At 35.4% G+C, this 17129-nt stretch overlaps 1 protein-coding gene across 2 annotated transcripts in view; it reads left to right on the top strand.

Moving 5' to 3' along the window:
* The first annotated feature begins 10492 nt into the window (after positions 1-10492).
* The window catches only part of LOC145276742 (uncharacterized), a 343433-nt gene continuing 336796 nt past the window's right edge, over positions 10493-17129 (top strand). The window contains exon 1 of one of the 2 annotated variants that reach the window (XM_080127996.1): positions 10493-10995. The gene's annotated coding sequence lies outside the window, so the exon portion shown is untranslated. The remainder of the gene's footprint in view (positions 10996-17129) is intronic. The other variant, XM_080127982.1, reaches the window with a different exon arrangement.

Genomic DNA, 17129 nt, shown 5'->3' with positions numbered 1-17129 from the left:
CTCATCTCCAAAATAATTCCAAAAATAAATTCAATAATATAACAATCGGTACAGACCCGACACTTGGAAGAACAATTGGATTTATAAGACACCAAATATCCAACCTTGATTGCCCTTTGGGGCCCGTGGTGCAGTGGATAGAGATGCGGAATATCTACGATTGCAGGTTAGCATTGTCTAGAGGTAGCGGTTTCGATCCCACCCAAAGCCGTTCAGACCAAACTCTGGTGAGATGACAACAGCTATTGAAAGCAGTAATTGCCGTGGATATAGTTGGAGGATTCGACATTCTTATCCCGTCGCAGTAAACCTGAGGAAGGCCAGAGGAATAATTGGCCGAAACGTCGTAAAAAAAAAACAACAACTACAAGATGAGAATAGTCCAAATGATTAAACAAAAAAGTTATACAATTTACTCATCTCCAAAATAATTCTAAAACTAATTCAATGAAATTTCCTTCTTTCACTTATAAGTTCTTGTCTTTACTTTTTAATTTTCACATAAAACTTATCAACATCTTCGGGTAAACAGATCCATTTCTTGTCATTATTTTCTTTTTCGTACTGTCCATATGATTCATATACTTTTTTCCATTGAATAATACCCGGAAGAATAAAAAATATAAAAATGTGTATTTATAAGACTAAAAAATCTAACCTTGATTGCCCTTCGTTTGCATTGTCTGAAGGTAGCGGTTTCAATCCCACCCAAAGCCGATCAGACGATTAATTGGCCAAACCGTGGTGAGACGACAATGGAAGGCAGTAATTTCTGTGGATGTAGTTTGAGGGTTCGACATTCCTATCCCGTCGCGGTTTACCACTTGACGAAGGCCAGAGAAATAATTGGCCGAAACGTCGTGAAGACAACAACTAGAAGGAAAAATTAATTCAATGGGTTAGAAAGGAATCGAATGAAAGAAGAAAGCCTAGCGAAATATCTTTACATCATCAACGCTCTGATCCCCATCTGGCATCAATTGAAATGGATGGCTCTCGTCTTGGAGAGGCTCCATGTTTTGACAAGCTTCTGGGTTTGACCTTTACTCCTGATCTTAAATGGAACACGTACATCAAATCTGTTTCCAGGGACGCTGGGAAAATGGTGGAATCCTTCTACCGCTCCAGAAGATATCTCACTATTGATGCAATTCTCTATCTGTATAAAAGCCAAGTATGTCCACGGATGGAGTACTGCTGCCACATCTGGGCAGGAGCTGCTAAAAACAGCCTATCCTGCCTTGACAGAGTACAAAACAGACTTCGTGGTTTAGTGGGGGATGCCCTTTTCTCCTCCCTGCAACTTCTCTCCCACAGAAGAGACGTTGCGAGCCTGTCTTTGTTTTATCGTTATTTCCATGGCAGGTGCTCGTCTGAGCTCCAATCCCTCGTCCCCCCCCTCGCCAATCTTTCACGAGAAACACCCGTCTGGCTGAAACTACTCTCAACAATTTTCCCCACTCTTTATCTGTGCCTAAATCCAAACGAAGATTCCATGAGCAAAGCTTCTTTCTTAGAACTGCACGCCAGTGGAACTCTCTGCCGCTTGCCTGTTTCCCGCCTGACTACAACTTGGGCGTCTTCAAGTCCAACATAAACAAACTCCTGACAAACCGCCCCCTTAAGTAAGAAACTCTATCAAACCCCCCAATACTAATGATTACTACAATACTATCTCATTGATTACTGTACACGCAATAACCCTTATCCCTGAGTGGCCTTCGGGCCTTTATAAGCGGTCACCTCCATGTAAAAAAAAACTCTCCTGTTTTCTCTTTTATATACCATGCGAAACGATTGTTTGAGTGCAAACACAAAGACATATTTAAGCATAAATGTAAAAAATATTTAACTCAGCAATTCACTGGTGGGGGGGGATGAATGTAAAATACTTAGTTGAGGAAAAATGTAATATCCAAACAAATTAAATATTCAAGAGATGTATAATTTTTCCCTTCAAATGTTTGCAAAGATTCAATGTATAATAGTACCATCCAATGTAATCAAATTCTCATTTATATATTTCTCTCTCTTTTCGTGGGGCCGAGATCTTCGATATTCCGAGAGATCACCTCATTAGTTATCTTTTTTGATAAATCAATTTTTTTTTAGCATAGCGGCAAAGCCCTTCGCGTTCAATGCCTTATGGCCAACTTTCCCTTTTGCATTTTTGTAGGCCTCATATAGGTCTCGGCTCCAACTTCGCTGTATTTTCTTAGTTTTTTTTTCCTGTACTGTACATGAGAGTCCATAGGTGGTTTAATTCCTTCTCATCGTTATGTCATGTATATATATATATATATATATATATATATATATATATATATATATATATAGGGTGTCCCAAAAGTCGCACATCATCTAGTTTTTTATAAAAATAAATATAATATCTATTTTCTTGTTCATTAGCTCAACAGATGGACAATTCTAGTACACATTTGAGATGTTCCCGAAGACAAAAATGCCAAGAGGGACAGATCTGGTGAGCGGAGTAGCCACTCCACGAAGATCAGTATATGGTGTGCAACTTCTGAGACACCCTGTATATATATATATATATATATATATATATATATATATATATATATATATATATATATATATAAAGTGAATGAATGACAAAAGTCTATATTTCAAATTTCATGATGTTGACTATCTTACAATTTATTCCTTTAATTCAGTTGACATTTACAGTTCTTGACAGTATCTGTTTCGTAGCACAAAATCAATCACTTAATTATTATATCAATTAGTGAATCTATTTTGTTCTTAACTCATCAGAAGAAATAGCAACCATCAATCCATCAAAAGGAAATAAAGTACATTTTGACATGATCAAAATCCGAAAATTAGAAGAGAAGCTGTAAATACCTTATAATAAGTTTACATTACGCCATTTTGAATTCATTAATTGGTATAATAATTAAGTGATTGATTTTTTTCCTACGAAACAGATACTGTCAAGAAAGTAAATGGCAACTGAATTAAAGAAATAAATTGTAAGACGGTCAACATCATGAACTGGAATATATACTTTTATCATTCATTCACTATATTGCTCTGTAATTATATTGAGCTTCTTATATAAAGATTGGTATATCTTATAAGGAAATAAAGTATATTCCACACACACACACACACACACACACACACGCAAACACACATACATATATATGTGTGTGTGTTTATATATATATATGTGTGTATGTGTGTGTGTGTGTGTGTGTGTGTGTGTGTGTGTGGCCCTAATTGAAATAAATGAGTCTCGTCTTAAGGACAACCCATGTTATGGCAAGTTTCTTCACCCTTGATTTGAAATAGAATACGCATCAAATTCGTTTCCAAGATCGCCAGGAAAACGGTTGAATCATTTTACCGCTTCAGTACTTACTTTACTTCCAATCCAGTCCTTTACCCGTATAACAGCTCAGTATGTCCTAAGATGGAGTACTGTTGCCAGCATCTGGTGGGGGATGTCCTTTTCCCTACTTTGCAGCTTCTGTCTTATAGAAGAGACGTTGCCAACATCTCTCTGCTCTTTATTTTCATGGTTTGACCGCGCTTTACTTTAAGTCTTTCGCGGCAAACACCCGATTAGCTATAACAATCATCAGCAATTTTTCTTTACTCTCTATCTGGGTTTAAATCCAAGTGAATATCCCATGAGTTTTTCCTAGAGTTGCTCGTCCGTGGAAGACGATACCAGGAAGCTGCTTCCCGTCTAACTATGGAATGGTCGTTTTCAAGTCTAACTTGAGCAGGTTCTTGAAGGGCACTTCTGTAAAATAAAGCATTATCAAATTTCTATTACAGAGAATATTAATCCTTATTTTTCAGTTGTCACCGGGTTTTGATGAGTAGGTACTATATAAAGTAAAATAAATAAACGAATAAAAATAAAAACAAGGGACCCCTACAAAAAAAATCTGAAATCCTCTGTGAGAAGAAAATAACCATTAATTTTACAGAAGGTGCACTGCAAACCTATTCTAAGTAGATACTTAATATGTGTATGTTTTATAACCAAATGTGTGCGAAGAAATACTCGGTGTGGTATCCAGGCGCAGAGATTTAACTTGGCGAAACTGAACTGTCAGATGATCAATCTAGATGGAAAAATTCTCACGTAAATTATGCGATCTACATCATAGCTTCAGTCATCTTGCTTCATCTTGTCACTGAAAAACGACTATACAGAAAGAAAGCATGTTATGCACATGGTACAAACTTGGGACGATTAATCGGAATTGGAAAAATCGGAAGATTTCGGGCATCGGAATCGGTATTGGAATCGAAAAAATTGGTGCCTATTTTCCGATGCCAAAACGATTCTTTTGCCTTTTTTATTTGATTTTGTTTAAAGCAAAATCTTCCTTTGCTGCTAATAATGATAAAATAATAAATATTTATTGATTTTAAAATACCAGTAAAGCTAAAATCTATAGATCATCCTCCACAAGTGTATTTTGACATTTAGGAAAATATATGTATAACATGTGGTTTGTGTTGTTTTTTTTTTATTATTTTTATTTTACTCTAACCCCAAAGTGCGACCTACAAGATCGCCGCGGTCATTGAAGCTGTGCTTGCATTAAGGACGGTTTGGTAGAATAAAAATACCTAGTTTGCATTTCTTCGTTAAAATCGGCAAATTATCACCTTCACAACGAAATTACTATCTCTGAAAGAATCTTCGAAAATTATTAGGTTGGTGCAAAAATAATGTCGTTTTTTTAAATCTGAGATATATATATATATATATATATATATATATATATATATATATATATATATATACACGTCAGAAATCGACATTATTTTTGCACCAACCTAATAATAAGGTTCATGTTTCTGCAAACATCCTAATCTGTGGTGACTTTAATGTCAACAAAGTTAAATGCCCACTCTAATAGAATAGACTAGATATTCAACATTGTTAACATTAATCTCACCACAGATGAAGGTGTATGTAGAAAGTGAATCTCATCAATTCTCGGATTCTCACTCGCATACGTGTTTTCTTTTGATGTTTTCAACTAGAGCTCATTTACTGTCCTACTCCTCCGAGATCTTCCAATCACGGTTGTCTCTATCAAAATCGAAGTTAACGTCAAAGAGACTCCTGATATTCCATTCACACACACACACACACACACACACACACACACACACACACACACACACACACACACACACACACAATAATAAAAAGAAATGCGTCTTGTATCGCTTCCAATGTATCAGACTCCTATTAGGTGTTTGATACTCTCCAAAAACTCTAACAAAGACCAAATAGCCGTCATTGTTCACTCCTGAGTACGCTGCTAGAGCCTATTGAAATCATGTTTTACATTTTTAAAAACAGAATAGATGCGTCGAAACCAACGCTGCCATTTAAACTGCAAACGGGTTATTGAAGATGTAAATAGATTTTTATGTCCATTCTATTAAAGCTATGATTGTCGAGCAAAGACCTGATTCTCACAAGCTTTTGAAAAATACCAAAAACGTATACTGAACAGATGCAACGCCGCCACTCCAGTCATAAATAACAATCATGAGGTAATAAAGCTAAGCTGTTTGCAAAGAACTTTGCTACAAATTTCACTCTTTGCTATCAGGGCCATCGGCTTTAGAAATTTTTCCTTATAATTGAAAATAGTTGTAGCTATATACACGTACAACGGTTCATTATTAAACTCATCATGGACTTAGCAACACTCCAGTCATTGAGCTGAAGAAGATGCTACCGTAACTTAATCCCGTCCATGGAACACAATAACGTGAATTGCTTCCCAACTGATTACAACATGGTCGTTTTCAAGTCTAATGTAAATAAGTTTTTGTTGAACCGTCCTCTTCTATAATTAAAATCTACCCAAGTTCCACCATTACTGATCATCACGGTGTTTTTTCACTATCTATCTGAGACTTATTAAGCATTATCCTAGAGTAGCCCCCTGGCCTTGATTAACGGTGACCCCCGAAATAAGTAAATTATGCAATTGTCGTTTAATGTGGGAACGTTTTTCATCTATTTAGAAAATCTTATTACTCTGACCAGTATTTAAAAATGCTAGTGTCCAGTCTTCTGTATTCCAATATAAATCTCCTAATATCCTATGCACTGTCAGTAAGCTGCTTGAATATAACAAACAATTGACAACCAACTCAGCAAATCTATTTAGTAGCAAGCAATATCGATTTTATTTTTGTAAGGTTAAGCACTAATATGCAATATCGAATATGATCAGCGAATCTCTTGGTAAAGGCTTTGTTTCTAGAGCAATCGTCCTTGAATATCAAAAGTCTTTGATAGTATCTAGCACGAAAAGTTGTCTGACAAACTTGCCAACTAGGGAATATTTGGTAATGTCTTCGCAAGAATTGAATCCTTTCTCTTTGATAGGTTTATAAAATTAATTGTTGATTGGCAGAGGTCTTAAGCACATAGAATTAACTCTGGTGTACTCCAGTGATCTATTCGCGAGTCAACACTCTTTCATATCTTCGGTAATAATTCGCCAAACCATATTCTGAAATCATTTGTTGACATAAACGCGGACAACACAACTGTCTATGGCTGCACCCCGAAGAACACTGGTGATCAAGATTTTGCGGATTCTCTGTTTTCGTACATGGGTCATGCATGTGGTGCACCGGAAAAAAGTGACGTGTACTATTCAAAACATTTACAAACAAACTTATCTCAATTCATTACCAACGTCCGCTTTATCTTGAAATGGGTCACTGGAAAACCCCCTTTTTTTGATAACCTTTAAGGACGTATATTCACTCAAGATCTGAAATAGAAAACGTACATTGATTCGGTTGCTAAGGTTGTTGAAAAAATAGCTGGCTCAATCTACTGCTCCAGAAAGTACATGAACCCAGATGTAATCCATTACCTATATAAGAATCAGATACGTCCTAAAAGGAAATACTACTGCCACATTAGGGCAGGTCGATTTTGTAACCCCGGTGAGGCAATGGTGATGATAGTTGGGGTTTGACATAGAAAAACCCCACACGAAATATTTTTTCTCAAAATCGTTATCTTTGCTTGAGGAAATGACTTTAAAAGTTAAAAAATCGAAGCGATTAAAAGTTTTTCGGTGAATTGTCAAGAACGTCCCGTCATCAAAACAATCCGTACTGTTAAGAAAATAGAATCATTATTTAGAATATATTTTAAACTACATTTTTAAATAAAATGAGTGAGGATAATGCTAAAAATGTCTAAACTGAACACTGCTATGCCTCTGATTTGATTTGGTCCTCTCTCTTCAATACATCTAATTCACCATACAAAGTTTTTTCATTATTTCTTATAACTAGCACTTATTTTTTAAATATGAAACTGGAAGATAGCCTAATACAGTTTCCTTCAGTTATAATCCATTTATTTATTTTACTTTTCAGATTAGAATGTCAGTAAAAGCACGATGTTCAGTTTTAACCCGTGGTTCACAAAATTTGCTGGTCCACCTTGTCATTTGGATGAAACAGCACCCCCAACTTCACGACAAGTCATCCAGTTTAGTTATTTCCTCGAAAAAAGTTATCCCCACTTAAAAAGTAGTGAGATTTCTAAGTTAATTGCCAAGGAAATAATTAGTATTTGGCAAGCAGTCAATCCACAATTGCCCTTGTTAAGGGAACATTACATAGGACAGAAGGTCAATATATTTTGCTATTAGATGGTCAAACAAATTGACAGGAAATCTCTTGCAGCAATCAAAGTGAAAAGAATGAAGGAACAGCTAGACAGACTATTTCATATATTTTTTGTAGCTGTAGCTTCTTGACTTGAGATGTGATGAATTTGTAGTAAAGTGCAAGACAGAAAATTGTCAAACAAGGCACATAATCTGCACTTGTCCTTCTAACAAGGAGGTAACATTAATTCTATAGATTCACCTGCAATTATGTTCCTTTTTTGTGGAAAATAAAATAATATATTGGTGTTTATTATGTAATCTGGCTCTATTATTAAACATGCAAATTTTCCAATTTTCAGATTCCACTAGAAGAACTGCCATTTACAGCAATTTTTAAATTAATTTATGGAACAACAAAAAGCCTAACAACATTTACTGGTCCTTTGGGGAAACTTTGTATCAATAATTATCAAGATTTGCCTCAAGTAGAATTCTAAAAAATTAGTGTCTTTCCCGATCATTATTATCTGACAGCAGAAGAAACAAATAATTTAAGTGTGAAGACCAGAGGCTACTTTTTGAGTATGCTGTTGGCATTTCTTGTTGAGAAGTTAACTTAGAAAATTGGGCCTTTGAATCAAAGAAGATGGCTAACATAAGCCACAAGATTAATGTGTTTATGGACTAGAGTTGTCTATCCTCAAACACTATGATAAATTAAACATTTTGGTCAAATTTATCATCCAACTGTATGCAGTTAGTTGGTTTGAGATCAAAATTGACAATATTTTTTTAATCAACAACAGTATATTTTTAATATTCAGAGAACAAAACAGTTAACTGAAATCCAAATTACTGTTTTAAACAAAATATAGTGCTTTTGCACTACTTCCAGAAAATATAATATCGATGATAAACTCAGATGAATTCGATGTGAGAGAAGAGGGCATTCAAACGATTTTGTCCATCAGGTAAATAAATATTTATCCATTAAATTTTATTAGTTTTCTTAATTTACCCAAACAATAGTTAGTTTTATTCATATTACATCGCAAAATAAAAAAAATAAGTGTTTTCAAATAATTTTTTGTGTGTTGTTTTTTCCAGAAATAGTGAACAACTAAAAAAAAAAAAAATGAAAAGATTACTGCTATCAATTTTGCAGCCACACACTGGTCAAATTTGATTGATTTTTCTCAAAAAGTTGTATATGGACTGGAAGCAAGACATAGACACATTATTACAAAGTCATCGTGCCAGCAAATGAAACCTTCATTTTCCTCGAAAGGAAAGTATACAGAACAATTTAGTTCTATTGTAACATTTTATATTATTGCATTTAATAAAAAATTAAAATACATGGTTCTGTAACTTGTATCAAGTTGTTATATTGTGCAATACATCACATTTCTTTTTGAATTGTGAAATTTAAAAGACTTAGTTGCTAATTAGCTTTTTTTACAATTTTTGTTTAATCAATGCAGTAAAAGTTTAGATATTTTGCGAGTTGTGATTCATAATTAAAATTATAATTCATGTATATACTTTTCTTTCAATGTATTTCATATAAATATATCAATTTTAATTGAATATTTTATTAAAAATAGTGAAATTTCAAAGTCAGTGTTGTGAGAAATGCTATGAAAATGAAGGATTTTCAGCATTTTTCTACACAATTTTTAAAATTAAATGCTCAATTTTCTGTTCAAGATGGGAATCTAATTTTTGGTATATGTTCTTATCACATCAAATCCCAACGATCATCACCAGTGCCAAGTTGCTAATCGACCTGCCCTACTGCCACATCCGGGGAGTTGCCGCTCAGAGTAATCTTTTCTGCCTTGACATAATACAAATAGAATTCGAAATCTAGTAGTGGATATTTCTTTTTACTTCTCTATATCTCTTTCCTATATAAGAAACGTTGCTACTCTCTCTCTCTCTCTCTCTCTCTCTCCCTCTCTCTCTCTCTCTCTCTCTAGTATTATCTTCTGAACTCCAATGATTGGTTTATCCTTGTAAGACGTTCGCAACAAAACTTGTTTTCTACCAGAACGAAAAGTAACTTTCCCATTTCCATGCGTATCTAGCGTCTAGCGGAATTTCTATATACAGACTTTTGCAATAGATCCTCACATGTGGAACATATTACCGCGGGATTACTTCCCTGTTGATCACAACTTCGTTGCCTTCAAATCCAACGTCAACAAATTGATCAGTGTTAGTACTCCCATAGTGTTCCTCATCTTTCGGCTACCAACAATTTCCGTCGCATTAATCTTTATCCTCGAGTGGCGTTTAGACGTGATAATGGTTGACTGAATATTAAAAACAAGATGGTTGCCGTTGTTTTCTTTATTCTTTTCGTTTTGTTAGTTTTTTGTTGTTGTTTTTTTTTATGTATGAATACCAATCAAATTATAGAATTATGTAATAATGATGACTTCGGGAAAAATCAACACGAAATAAATTAACTATGTATCATTTTTTTTTTTTTTCAGCAAGCGTTATATTTTTTCTTTTTTAGCTTAAAAATAAAGAAACAAGCAAACCATGAAATGAAATTTGCCAATGCAAATAAAGAATGAGTAAAAAACAAAAACCAAAAAACCAAAAAAACAAAAAACAAAACAAAGGTGACACATGTTTTAAAAGTTAAAATAAAACTGATACTAATTAAAACTATAAAAATGTACTGCCGTCTGTTCCTGTGGAGGTAATATGTAGTTGTATTGACGAGCGTCATTTATTTGTTCACATTTTTTGCTTGCCCAGATGAGAGACGGAGAGAGCGAAGGAGAGAGAGAGAGAGAGAAGGAGAGAGGGGGAGAGGGAGAGAGAGAGGGTCAGAGGGGGAGAGCTGTTACCCAACACGGCGAAGCGAACAGAGTCTGAAAGTAACAAATAAAAGTCACGGTACACAATAGCATTATTCGTGTTATTATTGACCAATTACTTCTCGTTTATTCTCCAGGCTACATTTTTTTCTCACGCCCAACCCCCTTCTCTTTTATATATAGAAAGAAAGAGAAAGAGAAAGAGACAGAGGGAGGGAGATATTGCGAAAGAGAAAGAGAGAGAGAGAGAATATTTCGCGAGGTTTTCCCCAGCAGCAGCAAAAGAAAACAAAAACAACCTAAGATTGTTGTTTTTTTTTATTTCTTTATTATAATTTGCAGATGTGATGTTCAATTCAAAAGAAAGCGCATTCATTCATCTTTAAGCAGTGCGAGCGACTTTGCAGGTTTCACCAGCGCAAAACTAAAACTAACGCACGTTAAAACAAAAGCGATCTTTGTTGGATTTTTTTCTACGAACTGCAACAAGTTATAAGGTAGGACGATTAAACTTTTTGTTGCAACATTTTTTTATTATTATTAAACTTTGCATCTATAAAATGCATTTCTTTTTTTTTTTTTTTGTATTATTAACCAGAAGAGAATGGATTCCTTTGTCGATTTCTTTCTACAGATATGCATTTAATAAGGTTAACGTTTTGTTATTCTGTGCTAATTTACGCAACATATCGAGGTGAAAATTTAGGTCATCCTTTGCTCATTCTATCGAATAATTTTTTATTTATTTATTTTTTTTTTTTTTGGTGGGGTGGGGGTGCAATCAGCGATATGCAATAAAAAAGGGGCAGCACGACAGTGTCCTCGGACATCCAAATTAAAAGTGCAGGGTATCCTGTCATATTCAAAGTATTTTACTTTCTGCTGGAAAAATGGTAGGATCGTTCTACAGCTCCAGTAGATATCTGACTGCTGATGCAATTCTTTACCTGTATAAGAACCAAGTACGTCCAAGGATGGAGTACTGTTGTCACATCTGGGCAGGAGTTCGAAATAGACTTCGTAGCCTAGTAGGAGATGCCATTTTCTTCACTGCAACCTATCTCCCACAGAGGAAATGTTGTGAGCCTGTCTCTGCTTTATCGTTATTTTCATGGCAAGTGCTCGTTTGAGCTCTAATCTATGGCCCTCTCCCTGTCTTGACTTTCACGAAAAACACTCGTCTAGCTGAAACCACTATCAAAAATTTTCCCCACTCTTTATCTGTGCCTAAACTTAAACGTAGATTCCATGAACAAAGCTTCTTTCTTAGAACTGCACGCCTGCGGAACTCTGCTCCGTTTTCCTGCTTTCCAACTGAATACAATATGGTTGTATTCAAAGTCCAACGCGAACAAATTTTTGATGAGCTATCTCCTTAAGGAATACAATTTACCAAATTTCCACTACTAACGATTACGACATGTTCCCTTTGACCACTGTGCACTCATTAACCCTTATCCTCGAGTGGCCTCCTGGTCTTGATAAGTGGTGACTCCTTTGCAAAAATAACAATAAAACAAAAATATTTCTAATGACTGTGCATTCTCTACAGCTACGTTCTTCGAACACAGGGCTATTAAACATGACTTAGCGATAGAAAAAAGCAGCAACCTTGGTAGAAGTTAGTGCCCCCGTGATGAAGGAATCAACAGAGCTGAGAAAAGATAACAAAATACCAAAGTCAATGTGAAAAGAAACTGGAATCTTAGGAAGATATTCATCATTCCAGTAATTACAGAAGGAACCGGTCTCATAAAAAAGATTTTAAAAAACTATTTGGTAAATCTACCCAGTGGAGCAAGTGCAAGAGAGATACAAACACTTGCACTTAAAGAGACGATCGGAATCTTTAAAAGATATCTTGATGGAAGTGTATGAGATAACGGGTGAATGTATAGTATCCATTAGGATGTCCCATCTTCATCTAGATCCAAATGATAAGAATATTTAAAAAAAAAAAAAAAAAGACTTATACTTGAGTCTTCGATGCATATAATCAAGGAGTTGACCCGGGCATCAGCAGAATATCAGGAGAGTTCTGCGCTCCACTAATATGCTCGTTTCTTAACCCATTAACGCCTATTGCCCTTTTTTAAGGACGACACATAAAATATATATTAAATATATTAAATACAGGTAGAATTTATTATATATATATTAAATATATTAAATACAGGTAGAATTTATTTTATAACAATTGCATCTAATATTTTGGAGCAAAAATAAACATAATTATCAAACAAATTTAAAAAAAATGGACGTTAATGGGTTAATATTCTTTAACTATGCATTGGTACACATTTTAAGTTTTCATTTTTTTAGGAATCATTTAATTAGTAGGGCTATGACAACAGCATATTCTTTTCATTGTTTTGACTCTCGAGTGTATATCCGACACAGTTAGACAAAGTTAATCAACCGAGAACCACATCATTATATATAAAAGCATATAAGATATCAACGGATACACACTCGAGAGTCAAAACAATGAAAAGAATATGCTGTTGTCCTAGCCCTATTAATTACTTGTAACAAGTTTTCTCTTTTATTCTACTTAATTTCTGCAGAATTTGTAATATTTTATAATTAAAAAGAAATACGTATAGTATTTTTTTTTCACGGATTTTAAAACGCAAAAAAAAAAGAAAAGAAAGCTTTGTCATTCCAGAAGTTTTCCCCCCCCCCACATTTTCCCAGTAACTATAGCAAACAATAAATGAATAATGTCACTATTTTATGTCTGCATATTCGAAAAGAGCACTTGTTCTGAACCAATTTTGCTATATGCAAGCATAATTGGACCAATAATAGACGCAAAGGAAATTAACCAGGCGTAAATTTGCAAGTTAATGTATCACAAATATGTGTACTTCAGACATTCGATAGGTAAATTATGCGAACAATGGGGCGTATTGTTTCGATGTCGGCGTGATTACCTATCGTTAGCCACTAAAAATCTTCTCGCTTTATTTAGAAAGTTACAAAAAGATATTAACGTGTATTTGTTCAGCATAAACAAACACAATTCGTGATAATCATAATCATACTCCGTCATCCGAACAATCGGTAATGACAGGTAACTAGTTTTAATAAATTAACACCATTTTAGTATCTAAAAACAATTATTGTTTTACTTTCGTCTCATAGGGAAGTAGGAAGAATGTGGAATCTATGCTAGATTATGCAATGTATTTTGTTTTGCTATGACGAGTAAAATACTTTCCTCTGATAATCAAGCATATTATTATTGGATCACATGGAGCTTTCACACAGGTCATCAAATATCTGATTGAAAACCTGCGGTGTTCCCTGGAAGTTGAGTAACAACAAGTCTCCCCAGACGCCCAGCACTCTCCACCTTCTTCGATAGCATTTGCAAATAAATTTGCGTTATCGCAACAGCCTCTCACCATTGATTTCTCGCTGGCAGCGGCCATTGGTCTATACTGGAATTTGAGTGACGGCCATTGGTCTATACTGGAATTCCAAGGATGGAATACTGTTGCCATATCTGGGAAGGAGCTGCTAAAAACAGCCTATCCTGCCTTGACAGAGTACAAAATAGACTTCGTGGCTTAGTGGGGGATGCCCTTTTCTCTACCCTGCAACATCTCTCCCAAAGAAGAGACGTTGCGAGCCTATCCTTGTTTTATCGTTATTTCCATGGCAGGTGCTCGTCTGAACTCCAACCTCTGGTCCCCCTTCGCCAATCTTTCACGAAAAACACCCGTCTAGCTGAATCCACTGTGAAAAATTTCCTCCACTCTATATCTGTGCCTAAATCAAAACACGGATTCCATGAACAAAGCTTCTTTCTTAGAACTGCATGCCTGTGAAACTCTGTTCCGTCTGCCTGCTTCCCTCCGGACTACAACTTGGATGTCTTCAAGTCCAATGTTAACAAATTCCTAATGAACCGCTCCCTTAAGCAAACACTTCATCAAATCTTCACACTAACGTAATGTACTTGCAATAACCCTTATCCCTGAGTGGCTTCCGGGCCTTGATAAGTGGTGATCACTGTGTAAAAAAAACAAAAAAAAATTTGAGTGGCATTAAGCTTCCCCAAGGTCCCAGTTCTCTTCGCGCTTGTCCAGCGGAGGTCTGGTCAGCGCTCTCTCCTCAGTCTTTCCATCCTCCTTGACCCTTCTCGGATATTCGGTATCACACTTTTTTTTGGGGGGGGGGGGCACAATGGGAGGGGATGCGTGATGGTGATGTAGAACTTGTAGATATGCAGCTTTAATTTAACGCTTATTTATGTTTTGCCTCTGCAGCAGCTTGTCTGGCTCACGCATATGGTTCATGTATATTAATCTCCGCATTCAAAGGTTTTCTTTAATATTTCAGCCGTTTTCATTATCGTTAGTCATTATATCTTTGCAGCCATTCCTCTTATTCTAATTTCTCCCATTCTTTTTTCAAAGTTTTTCGCAATTGTTTCTAGTGCTCCTAATATTATTATTATTATTATTATTATTATTATTATTATTATTATTTACTAACAAAGAGTATTCACACAAGCCATCACCCAAATGTTGCTCTTTGAGAACAACTTGTGGTGTTCCCTGGAGTCTGAGTGACAGCAAGTCTCCCCAGATTTCCAGTACTCTCCACCTCTTTCGATAACCTTTGCAAAATAATTTTGCGTTATCGCAACAGCAGCTTACCATTGGTTTCTCGTTGGTGGCGACCATTGGTCTTTACTGCAATTTGGGTGACAATATGCCCCCCTCAAGGTCTCAGTCCTCTTTGCACTCCTCCAGCGGAAGTCTGGCTAGTGCTTTCTCTCCTCGGTCTTTCCATCCTCCTTGACCCTCATTATTTGATGTGGTGCCTGTTTATGGCGAACTTCACAGAGAAGAGAAAAAAAAGAAGGCGGTATTTTTTCAGTTAAACAGTTTCAGTTTTCATGATTCCATGTGATGTCCCTTTGTGTTTTTACATCTGTAGCCGTTTTTGTGTCCAGTTTGTGTGTAATAATAATAATAATAATAATAATAATAATAATAATAATAATAATAATAATAATAATAATTTTACTCTCTAGGAGTTCTGATGCAGTTCAAAATCAGAGATTGTTCACTGACAATATCCAGTGGTATTCCTCAGAGTCTTGGTGGCAACAAGTCGTTCCAGATTTTCAGTACTCTCCGCCTCTTTCGATAAATTTTGCAAATAAATTTGCGTCATCGCAACAGCCAATTACCAGTGACTTATTGCTGGCAATGACCATTATCATCACTGACATTTGGATAGCAATAAGCCTCCCTAAGGTCCCAGTCCTCTTCACACTCATCCAGTTGGGAGGTCTGGTTAGTGCTTTCTCTCCTCGGTTATTCCATTCTTTTCGATCCTTCTCGACAATTTAGTACCAATACATTTTTCTTGGGGATGGGTAATTTACAAATATATGGTTTCAGTTGTTTTTTTTTTTTTTTTTGTTTTGTTTTTTTTTGTTTTTTTATTATTATTATTATTATTATTATTATTATTATTATTCTTTTTCTTCTTCTTCTTCTTTTTCTTTTTCTTTTTCTTCTTTTTCTTCTTTTTCTTCTTCTTTTTCTTCTTCTTCTTTTTCTTCTTCTTTTTCTTTTTCTTCTTCTTCTTCTTTTTCTTCTTCTTCTTCTTCTTCTTCTTCAAGATCAGAGCGACAACTTGTCATGTTTTTTTTACATGGGGGTCACCACTTATCAAGACTCGGAGGCCACTCAGGGATAAGAGTTATTGCGTGTACAGTAATCAATGAGATAGTATTGTAGTAATCATTAGTATTGGAGATTTGATAGAGTGTCTTACTTAAGGGTGCTTCTATATTGTTCGTATGTGAACCAGTTGTAAATGTAATTTGCTAGAAACTTAGTGAACTGCAAACTGCTTTCCCAACAATTTCTTGTATATCCAACTAGCAGTTATATGTTCGCACTAGTTTCATGCTTTTTGCTAGCCTGGGTTGATTGTATGATGACGAATTAATATATACTCTACTGCCCACAAACAAAAACGTAATGCTTAGAAGGCTGGTCTCATAACAAGAGAAGAGATATTATACTATTAACAAAAGAAGGGTGTAATGCCTGGGAAGATGGTCTCGTAACGACAGAACAGACACTACACTAGCCTCCAAATGAGGGTTTTAGGCTTGAAAGAATGATTTTATGAAAACAGAACATATATTGCATTAGCAATTAAAGGAAGGTGTAATGCCTGGGGAAGTGGGCTTATGACATTAAAACAGCTACCATGCTTCCCCCTGAATCGAACATAGTTTGAAATAGTATAGTTTCGGCTCCAGACACATAAATCTCCTTTGTTAACAGAAGTAGATGTATTAGCAATAGATATTATATGGATTTATTTTTTTTATTACTTTTTAAAAGATTATGTAATCGGTTTCTTAATGTTGCAAATTAATAGACAGTAAGTGAGGCATACTTTACGTCCTCTGCGGGACGTTACACAAGGTCAGCTGAAGGTTCGAAAATGCATCGCATTAGGTGAAGTGTACTTTATCTACAAAAAGGTCTGAGTAATCCCGACGGTATTACTGGGTAGGTGATATTTATTTGCTCCCCCACCGAGCAAATTAGGCACACGATTTTTAATGTGAGGAGTGAAGGGGAGGGGG

This window comes from Euprymna scolopes, chromosome 1 (assembly GCF_053919585.1).
Source record: "Euprymna scolopes isolate OS-2025 chromosome 1, ASM5391958v1, whole genome shotgun sequence".
Taxonomy (NCBI): Eukaryota; Metazoa; Mollusca; class Cephalopoda; order Sepiida; family Sepiolidae; genus Euprymna; species Euprymna scolopes.
The sequence above is the reverse complement of the archived record's forward strand: the minus strand, read 5'-3'. Positions and strand labels throughout refer to the sequence as shown.